This window comes from Mustela lutreola, chromosome 9, assembly GCF_030435805.1.
Source record: "Mustela lutreola isolate mMusLut2 chromosome 9, mMusLut2.pri, whole genome shotgun sequence".
Classification (NCBI taxonomy): Eukaryota; Metazoa; Chordata; class Mammalia; order Carnivora; family Mustelidae; genus Mustela; species Mustela lutreola.
Window position 1 is genome coordinate 109,451,324 of NC_081298.1, and position 11,265 is coordinate 109,462,588.

Below are 11,265 nucleotides of genomic sequence, written 5' to 3' on the forward strand. Positions count from 1 at the left end.
TGCTGGTGAATAATACAGTGTTGGTTGTTTATCTGTGTGAGTGTGTGAAGTTCTGTTGCCGCAGACATTAGGTTCTAGCAGGTGAAAGGGACAATAAATTAACAATTGGGATATACCATCAGGTGGCAAGAAGGAAAAGTCACACGCAGGCAAGGGGGTGGACAGAGGCAGGGTGGCAGGCAAGGCACCTCTGAGAGCCCCAGCTTGCCTTGTGCATTTGTCCACACTCAGTCCAGCGCCCCCTGGGCAGCTTGGGGGGCTCATTGGCTGGTCCCTGGATACCTACTGTGCTATTTCTGGAGCTCCCCTCCTCCCCAACCTCTGGGTGGGTCCTAGAGCTGTTTGTCCCCTTGCCCTGAGAGCCTCATTCAGCAGTTCTTATGGTGCTGTCCTGGTTGGGAGGCTAAATGTCCTGACAAAGTCACCAGCCCAGCCTCCTTGAGCATCCGGAAACATAGCTCTCTCCTGCACTTCAGCCCCTCCAGCCACACATGCTCGTGAGCGTTTCCTAGGGGTGTCCTTCCTGGGATGTGAGATACTCCCTGGACCCCTCTGAGAGACACCATAATTTGCAACCCTTTCTTGAAAGCCCAATAACAAAACTCTTAAAGGAAGTGCTGATTTATATTTCTTTTTCATTCATTCACTGGTGCCGAGAGAGCTTCATGATGTTATAGAAAATATGAACTATGTGCTAACATGGTGCTGACAGATAAAAGGGTGCACTTGGTAAGTTGGGGAGGAAGACAGAGTGTTTTCACACACCATATGAGCCATTTCCGCCCCCCACTGTGACTCTGATGCTGTGGTTAGCATAGGTTTTATCAGAATGATTCTAGGGTGTGAGAGCTTATGCCGTCAAGGGCTTAAGTTGTAGTTGCCATGATGAAAAGGGACACTTCCCCTGGTGGCTCTGGTTTTCTGCACAGGGACACGTCCCCAGTGCTGGGTGGCTGTGATGGATTGTTCATTGCCCGAAAGTGCCTTGCCAAAGACTTCTTCAAGACAGCTAAATCACCCTGACTGTGGAGTGACCCTCAGATGCCCACATCGCCCCTCAGCAGCTGTTTCCTGGACACCCCGCCAGCTCCAGTTCTCAAATGTCTTCAGAAAACCCCTGCCCCACCTCCTTCTCCCCTCACCCCCTGCCCATCCCCTACCCTCTTTCGCCTTCTTTCCACCTCCCATACCCTTCCTCCACCATCACCACTCTCCCTACCCCGCTCCAGGCTTCTGCACCTAAACCCCATTGCCAGCCCCCCCCTTCCTTTGCTCCCCCAGAGCTGTCAGCAGGTCTCTGCAATGCACGGGCCACTGTGGCTTCAGCTTGAGGCAGAGTAAGTTTCCAGTGGCCACTGGGACTCGATTTACACATGTGTCCCGTAGTGGGGAGCTGGGGGCTGTTGTCAGTGGAACAGAGGGCTACCTCCCAAAATGGTAGTGTTCCTCCCAAAGAATTTCTCATAGTCCATAGTTATTTGTGGAAAATTTTAGTGGAAAGATGCAAATGAAGATGATAACATTAAAATAAGAAAGAATGAAACTCTCGTGGTCCGTAGCACATCCTACAGAAACCAAGGAAAGGTCACAACTGGAGCATGCTTCTGGAGAAGGTGCAGGGTAAGGGTGACCCAGGCCAGACCCCGCTTGTAGCTTATCCCCAGCAGGTACAAGGCTAGGCCTGGGAGGCATTTAGGACAGTTTTGAGCACTTTTACTTCCCAGGATGGTGAGTATTCTCTAGACCAAATGCCCGGTTTGCAGCTAAACTTTGTCCAGCAGCAGGTGCAGAACCAGCAGCAGGTGATGCTCCTCGTGTTCTTGTCCTCCAGAGTGTTGGGGGTAGGTGGAGGGGATGCCTGTGCCCTAGAGTAATGGTCAGGTTTACTGGGGCCCCCGACTCCAGACAAGAAGGCTTTATACTTGAGAGTGATCAGGAGCAGGGCCTCTCCATTGATCGAGGCACATTCTGAGCAGGCCGGGTCTCACAGGGCAGCCTACCTGGTTGCTGCAGTCCTTGGGAGGCGTAGCTCATGCTGCCTCTTGGTCCTGTTGAGAGAAGTTCCGTCACACTGGCCAGAGTGGGTCGAGTGTCCGGCTTGGCCTGGACATGCTGAGGCCTGGCAGCCTTTTGGGCAAGACTGGGAGAACCATAGTGGGAAGCCCATGCTTGCAGGCATTCTGATGGAAGTGGGGCTCCATGGCCTGCTGCTGCCAGTCTCAGCAACAAGAGAGAATGCGGTGCAGTCCCGACCTAACCAGTGTGGCCAGATTTCCATGAACTGGAATCATGGGGATTGGAAGCTTTTGGAAATAATACAGAGCTTCTCTAGTTGAAAAACAAAAATCACATAACTTCAAAGACCTCTACCCAAAGAGGTGGGTAGAAGTGGGGAGCATGATTGGATTGTCTTCGGATTCAGCCACTGGGCAGGTGGACAAAGGCCCCACCGTCCTTAGCTTTCTGGTGCAAACCATGCTGTTCATGTGCTTCATAACTCTTGTGTTTGGTGGATTATCATGCAGTCATTTGAACTTTTACTGTGTTACAATCTCTAAAACTGAAGCAAAATCATTTAATTATTCAGGGGATGATTCTGGTGCCAGTGTTAAAATAATATATACCCATATTCAGTAACTTTGAGATGAAAATTTGATGAGATCACATGTCATGAAGAAGACCCCCCCCCACACCAGGAAATACCAGTCTGCTGCATTTAGGACAACCATCTCAAGAAATGGTGGAGATAATGCTGAAAATACAAGCAGCATTAAAGATCCACAGACAGCCCCTGACCCCTTGCTTTGCAGTGAATGCAAGGGAAAATCACCCCAGCATGACCTCAGCTTCTGCAGCCCACTCCTCATCTAGAATGTTCCACTCTGCATCCTTAGAGTCACCCATCCCAGGGCAGATCATTTCCTGACAGTTGCAGCTGGGTCAACACCACAGGGGGCGGGGGCCTCAGAGAAGGGTGTACACATTGTCAGCCCCTTCAAGGGAGGGGTCCATGGATCCATTCCTAGACCTACTTCCATAACCTCGAGCCTTTGCTGCACCCACTGGATTTGCGTGAAAACGACGGGGAGGTTGGCACCGTTCACCTGCTGACTGCGGGCCCTTGTGCAGCATGGGATTCAGAGATGGTGGAGGGAGTCTGACTTTCTCCCTCTGTAGCTTTTGATTATCTGTAGTGATCATATACTTGCAATTTTTAGAAGTGGCTTATTTTTTTTTTTTTAAGATTTTATTTATTTATTTGTCAGAGAGCGAGCGAGAGCAAGCACAGGCAGACAGAGTGGCAGGCAGAGTCAGAGGGAGAAGCAGGCTCCCTGTGGAGCAAGAAGCCCGATGTGGGACTCGATCCCAGGACGCTGGGATCATGACCTGAGCCGAAGGCAGCTGCTTAATCAACTGAGCCGCCCAGGCGTCCCTAGAAGTGGCTTATTAAAAATGATACAGGAAGAGGGACAACTCTGCCATGGAAATTAGACCTACATAGAAAACAAGGTCAGGGAACAATCCTGATACAAAGAGGCCAGGCATCTGTCCCGCTGGCAGCTGTCTGGGTGCTTCTCTGCAGGAGAGTCACCTGGACCAGTGCGTGCCTCCTTCACACACCCCTCACCCCCACCAGCGTGGTCCTTACCTGTGCAGTTCTTGGCCTGGCCATGTGCAGCTCAGGGAAAAGGGGTAGCCAGAGTCTGCAAGAGAAAGGAAGAGACCCCATCTCTGTTCCAAGGAGAAGCCTCTGAAAGGAGCTTAGGCAGATCCCTTGGTGCCAGAATTGCCTGGGAAAAAGGATAGCCTTGGCCATTAGACCACTTTCAGGGGAATGACCAATAGCTGGGAATATGGGGCCTTTGTGACCTTAAGAGAGAGTGGTGGGGATTGAAGTCATTGCAAAGTGGTGAGTCAGTTCTCTACCAGAAGAGACCGAGGCACCTGCAGGGGCATGAGCCAGGGAGAGGTCAGCAGCCCCAGCCCATGGCCCATGATTGGCAAAGATGCAGAGGTGCCATCTCATGCACCTCTTAGGGAGCTAGGGGACATGTCCAGAGGCTACAAAATACCCCACAGACATTCACTTAGATGGGGACGGGCCTGGGGAGTTCACCCAAATCTGGCATGACCACCTCCAGCCGCCCTCTCTGAGGCTCCACATTGACCATATGCTGCCAAGGGCTCAGCTAGAGCTCTGCTCAGCGCTGCTTTCTAGAAATGGTGGCACCTCCATGGAAGTGTCATGGAGGACTGAACGCACAAGCCTGAGAGACAGTGAGTGCACCATTAACAGCGCTTCCTGATTCTGACCCGTTCTTCCCCATCACCAAGCCAGTCACCACCTAATTACATCCCAAGTGGTTTTGCGGATGGCCTCGAGCAGCTCAGGACAATGAAAAGTCATGGTGTTTAAATGCCCACCAGGCAGTCACCCCTGGTCAGAGATGGGCATTTCTGCTGCAGATACTCAAGCAGGCATTCAGAATGGGACGCCAGTACCTTTGCTGTGGTCCACACATCTCCATTCACTGGGACAGCAGACATTGTTAAGATCTGCCATGGAACCCAAGATTACTTGCTGCCTTTTTATTTTTTTGCAGAAGAGGTTACAAAACAGAGCTTACCCTGAAACTGAAAAGAGTCATTCTGGGTTAGCATGCTCTCACAGGTTTTAGCTCCTGTCCGTGGGCAGTTTGCAAGCGTTTCCCTCCTCCACTCTCCATTCATTTGTAAAGAAACCTCCTACATGGTGCTATTAAAATAAAGCCTTACTCACATGCTTAGTCAATCTTGAGCAGCACTTGTTTCATAGGCACCTTATGAATGAGATCGCAGGCTTAGAAAATGAAACTGCTCAAGAAGACTATGAGAACGATTTGAAAAGTTGCCAGCAAAGACTCTGAGCGTGCGTGGAGGTGATGGGAGGGTGTCAGCTCCTGGAAGTGTTCCAAGACCGCCAGGCTGTGAGTGCAAATGGACAACCTCTAGAACTGATCAGGGAATAAACGGGTCCAGGCTTCCGAAATGGAAGACCCGCCCCTTATGGACACCATGGCGGCTCCTTCTAGTGAACAAGCCACTTCTAGACACAAGGTCTTGTGGCTGCCTGGTAAGGGCGTGGGTGTAGGTAATGCCCTAGCTTTGGGTCCCAGCTCCACTTGTTTATTAGTGTGTGGTCTGGGGCAAGTCGCCCAGCCAGCCTCAGCCTCAGTTTCCTTGCTGTAACATGCAGATAATAACAGCAGTTATTCCAAAGGATACCTCCATCTCTAGCCCTCAGAGCTCAACAATTAGATTAATCACAATCCTTGGTTATAACAATCTTTACCTCTGATTTATATGTGTTGGTCTTTGTCATTTACTATGTGATTAGTAATTTCCAACAGTATCATGAGTTCAAGAATCCACCACCCAGAATTAAAGTTCTGACTAGAACAGTAACCTACATCTCCTGACATGGTCCCTAATATGACATTAACCCCTTCTCTCCACTCTTTTTTTTTTTTTTTAAGTTTTTATTTATTTATTTGATAGACAGAGATCACAAGTAGGCAGAGAAGCAGGCAGAGAGAGAGGAGGAAGCAGGCTCCCTGCTGAGCAGAGAGCCCGATGCAGGGCTCAATCCCAGGACTCTGGGATCATGACCTGAGCCCAAGGCAGAGGCTTTAACCCACTGAGCCACCCAGGCGCCCCCTTCTCTCCACTCTTGATGTTACTGTGTCACCTTGAATCCCATGTTCCTCATACCCCTGCTTTCCCTTATTTGGTTTAATGCTTCTATATGTATTTTTGGAAAGTATGGGCATTTTAATTTTAATTGTTTTTAACCTTAAAAAATGATGTGGAGCTTTTGGGGACTTACTATTTAACTTAATGTTAGATTGCTAAGATCTGTCCATATTATTGTGTGTCACTGTAATTCATTTGTTCTGACTGGTGCAGCCTAGGAAATGGACTTACTGGAGTGCAGTTACCACTGACCCACAAAGGGGCCCTGGGAAGGGGGAGGTCCAGATCTGTGCTAGTTAGAACAGGGCTCTTATAATCCTACTGTGCGAAGCTTTGCTGTTTCCAAGTGTAAGAGCTTCTCTTGGCCGTGAACCTTGAAAGGGATCATAACAGAGAACACAGGAAAGCTCAACTTTAGGAGATAAGCCAAACCTGTTTCTAAAGGCTTTGCCCCAGGCCACAGTGCCACCTCCAACACTTAATGGCATTAGACATTTTTACTTTTTCTTTGCTACCCGAATGGGTACAAAATGAGATCTCATTGTGATCTCGATTTTTCTTTGTGAGTCTCTTCATAAATTTATCAGGCATACATAGTTTCTTTTTCTGTGTAATACTTCTTGTGTCTTTTCCCCATTTTTACCTGGGGTTGTCTTGTGCTTTTTTCTTAAATTGATTTGTAATACTTTTACATATATCATTAATACTAAATCTTTGTGGTTGATATTAATGAAGATTTTGTTCTAGTTTTTACCCTGAGTTTTCACTTTTAAGTTTTAATTTTAATTCCAGTTAGTTAACACACAGTGTCATATCAGTTTCGGGTGTAAAATTTAGTGATTCAACAAGTCCATCCATCACCCCCTGCTCGTCACGACAAGCACGCTCCTTAATTCCCATCACCTCTTCCCCATCCCCACAACTATCGGTTTGTTTTCTAGAGTTAAGAGTCTGTTTCTGGGTTTGTCTTTCTTTTTCTTTGTTCCCTCTGTATTAAATTCCATATACGAGTAGTGGTTGTCTTTTTCTCCCTGACTTATTTCACTTAGCATCATACCCTCTAGCTCCATCCACATCATTGCAACCGGAGTGTTTGTTCACTTTTTAAAATATCTCCTGATGAATACAAGTTCTTGTTTTTAATAGAGTTAAATTTGTCTTTTCATTGTCAATTTTATGTGTGTGCCCAAGAAAATCTTTACTTACCACAGGTATAAAAGATAGTAGCTACCTGTATTATCCACTCTGAATTTTAAAATTTGTTCTGGAAGTTTCACTCTTTAATCTATCTGGGTTATTTTCCAGATGTGGTTTGAGGGAGATAGCCAAGTTCTTCTTTCACACAGTGATATCTATTTTTTCCAGCTCTGTTTATCGATCACTTTCCTCTCTTCGCTGACCTTATCATTTGTCATGGACCAAAATTCTTTGTATACATGAGCCTTTTTCTGGGATCTTTTTTTTTTTTTTTTTTAAGATTTTATTTATTTATTTGACAGAGGTCACAAGTAGGCAAGAGAGGCAGGCAGGGAGAGAGAAGAAAGCAGGCTTTCCGCGGAGCAGAGAGCCTGATGTGGCGCTTGATCCCAGGACCCTGGGATCATGACCTGAGCCGAAAGCAGAGGCTTTAACCCACTGAGTCACCCAGGCGCCCCTGGGATCTCATTCATAGTCCCTGACAAGTTTTTCTGCCCAGCTTCACAGAAGTCCAAGAGTCTCAGAAGGTGTCCCCCTCACTTTATAGAGACGTCTGGCTACTTTTGTGGCCCTTTACTCTTTCAAATGAGTCTTAAGATCATTTTTTCAGATTCTGTTAAAGAGAGAACATATTGGGAGTTTGGTAGGAATTATCCTGAATGCATTATCATATTATAATATTAAATTACATTATCCATGAATATATCTCTCTATTTACTTAGGTCTTCTTTAATATCTCTTGATAAAGTTCGATATTTGGAGGTCCTGCATCTATTGCTCAATTTATTCTCAGGGAATTGATACTCTCTGATACTACTGTAAATGGTGTCTCTTTAATTACGTTTCCTAGTTTTTTGGTGCATGTATATTATATCTCTTTACCAAATTTTATTATCTCTAAGAATTTGTGGATTTTTGGAATTTTCTATGTAAACAATATTATCTTACATGGATGCTTTCAGTCTTCCTTCATAATGTTATTTTAGGGTGAATTGGGTTGATGCAAACTAAGTGAATAATGCAGCCATTGACAGCTAGTAAGTGTTCAATAAATGCCCATGTTTATTGACATTATTGTTTGCCTTTGTCGTTATTAATTAATGGAAGAATTTTAGAACTTGTCTTAACCAATACCCTCATGTTAAAAAAGAAACAGAATCTGAGAATAGTTTAACGCTTTACCTGGGATCCCACAGCTGTTCAGTGCCAGGACTGGCCAGGAAAACCCAAGTCTCTGGGTGACAGAAGCAAGTGTCCTTTCTCTCAATCCCAGTCACACATCTGCATGGGCTTCTCTCTGGCATGTTAATGGGAGTGTTTCCGTGAGTGGTTCTTCTGTGCATCCATGACAAGCTTTTATTAAATCAGCAGCATGAATTAAGCCCCTTCTGTGTGCTGGACCTCCCACATGGTGCACGCTTCTAGCAGAGGAAAAATGTACGTGCTACACCTCAGATGTACAGAAAATGGTAATTTATTTCATTTAAAAAATTATCTATGCCGATCTTATCATTTTCTGCTGAAGTCAGGGGATGGAGGTGAATCTTAAATCTGCCCACTGAAAGCAACTTAGACTCTTTTGGTTTAACTCACTTTCTTTTGGGTATATATCCTGTTAAATCAAGATTCACATTTCCTGGTCAAAAGGTACCTCTTCCACAGTCTCTGTCCCAGGTTAGCAGCCAGAGGAGGAAGAAGCATAAGAATTCTCTTGGTGTGAGGTGGGGCCCCTGGGCCCCTCCAGTCTCTGGGACAGAGCAGGTGTTGTTTGGGTTAGGAACTGGCGTGGTCCAGTTTTCAAGCATCTGGGCACCACTGGTGCTGGATGGCCCTCCAGATCCTTTGGGATTCACATGGCTCAGATCTCTCCGAACTTTCAGATTCTCTTAATCTCAACCTTGACTAGGAACTGTCCCCAGACCCTTTAATGGTGGGCTCAGGGGAGGCCGACTTAGCTACACCTATTCCCCACAAAGGGCATATAAAACACTGGGACCTTTTTCAGGCCTCTTCGAAGCGAGGGCAGGTGGAGCTGGTTTACCTAGATACCTATCCCTCCATTGTATGGACGCAGAGCCACCTGCAAGATGGGATCTTCTCAGACTTCTCAGCTTCTACTCTTCTGCCATCTTGTCCTCTGATCTGTCCCTCTGCAGGCTGGGTATTTCTACCTCCTGCCTCACAGAGAATGCACCAGGACCAGGGTGCACCTCTGCTTCTCCTTACCTCTCTCTGCCAGAAAGGTGCTTCCTTCCCCCTTCCCACTGGGCAAGGCAGCCCTAACAAAGTCCGCCAACTTCTCTTCATTCAGGCTTATAAGAAAACTCTGTGGTCAGGTTGGCCAGACTTGACTCCGGGAAGTCTGAGGGAGCTTTCTGAAATCTAGAATAATGTATGCCCTCTCTCAACAAGACCTATTTCCTTATAACCTCTAAAAGTGTCCATTTTGACATGCAAATCTCTTCCAAGCATTGTCCCAATTAGCCATGGTAGTGTCTGGCTTTGGGGTGATGACTAAGACAACAGTTGGGTAGAACAAGCCTCTTGGTGTGTGCAGGTGACGGTTTTTGTGGAGATGGGATTCTGTTCTCCCCTTCCTTCCTTAGCCCATCTCTAAACTAATGAAAATCTGATCTGTCCGTCCTTGGTGGCCTGTCTCTGCTTAGTCACTGCCCAGGGTGCTGTGACTAAACACACTTCAGAGTATGGCCTCCGACTTCCACCCCGCCAATCTCTGTTCATTAGCCAATTGTTTCCATTCAGCCCTTACTGAGGACTTAAGATGGGTACATCTCTGTAAGTACCCAGAGATAGTTAGGCAGAAGAGCTGCCTTCAGTTGCTCGAGGGGGTAATATAGCACATGCACCAGGGAACTAGAAGCAGCTCTGTTTAAGTAGTGGAATCCAATAGAACCAGGAAGAACAGCTCCAGAGAATCAAAGAAAAGCAAGATGATTGCAGGCTAGTTTTTGTGACTCCTTCACAGAAGAAGAGCAATACTGACCCCTGATAAGGGCCATTTGAGTACAGGACATTGCTGAGACTTTGTCTCTGTAGGCCACTGCCCACCAGGGCCGGGTACCCAGCTCTGACCACATGGCTGCTGTCCGTAGCAGCAAGCTGCTGTTCCATTCCTAGCGATGTACCCTCTCATGCGCATTCAGGAGGGCAGGTGACTCAGAGAGACCGCTTATGCCAGCAGGTGTGACAGGCCTGCTTTCCATGGCAAGCGAAAGTTAAATAGATGAAACGGGACCCCACGGGAACTCTCTGTGAGTTAGTCTGCTGTGAAAGTTGAAGTGGGGCTTCCTGTCTACGGCCATACCACCCTGAACGCGCCCGATCTCGTCTGAAGTGGGGCTTCCTCTGGGTGGATGTGAAGAGACACACAATTCAGTTTTCTTTGGCCTTGGGAAGCATCTGCCCAGACAGCGTTCTTGGCCGCCCACCTGAGATTTCAGCTGAAAGTAGGATTTCCCAAGTTACACGAGAAGGTGATGTCATCTTCCTTCCTTGCCTGATGCTGAGTGTGCGCTCGTGTGGGCGCGTGTTGTGTATTCATGTGCATGTGTATATGTGTACACATGTGCCATGCTCACATGTGTGCGTGTATGTATGCATGTGCACACACATGAGGCTCTTTTGGCATGCCTCTTTCATATACACCGCTCTTTGGCCCCGGCGGGTGGGAACACACCTCGCTCCTGAGCCAGGTGGCTGTTTCTGCCGCTGCTCCTGCTGATACTTTCAGCTTAATTCCTCCGGGGCCTTCAGGGTGTGTTAGAGAGCTCTCCAAAGCCACTTGGCTAGAGAATTCTGGGTTGTTCATCAGTAGACCACAAGGGTGTTATGGACGTGGGCAAAGGTGAGGAGGCACAGAAGTGTGTACTGAGGAGGTCAGTTTGGAATAAGGAAGGCTCGCCCATTCTGAAACCCATCTTAACCGTTTCTGGGTCCACACACGTGTCTTGTATTCTTAGAAATTTTTATCAAAAAATATTTGCCAGATCATGTCAAGGGAACTGACAGCCTCCTACTACTTCATCTTCACAATGAATGTCTTTTTATTACAACTCAAGTTCTTAATATGGTCAAAGGGAAAAACATCCTAAGGAGACAATGCCCTTTTTGTAAATTGTGTTGCCCTTTTCCTGGAGTTTGGTGAGGCTGTAAGAGCTTGTGTCTATAACTCGGGAGGGTGATGAGCAGCTCTAGGAACGGAATGCAAGAATGGTGTCAGTCCGGAAGTGAGCGGTGTGAGTTTATTACTACAAGCCCCAGGATCCAGGGGGCTTTTGTCACCATATATGAATCAGAGAGAAAAGAATCTGTCTC

The 11,265-nt window shown here is 47.1% G+C and overlaps 1 long non-coding RNA gene across 1 annotated transcript; it reads right to left on the reverse strand.

Moving 5' to 3' along the window:
- Positions 1 to 1,474: 1,474 nt before the first annotated feature.
- LOC131808131 (uncharacterized) lies at positions 1,475 to 3,718 on the reverse strand. Its single transcript, XR_009344689.1, has 2 exons — positions 3,650 to 3,718; positions 1,475 to 2,560 (listed from the first exon to the last, which is right to left on the reverse strand). It is a non-coding gene; the product is annotated as an uncharacterized LOC131808131 (long non-coding RNA).
- Positions 3,719 to 11,265: the final 7,547 nt, after the last annotated feature.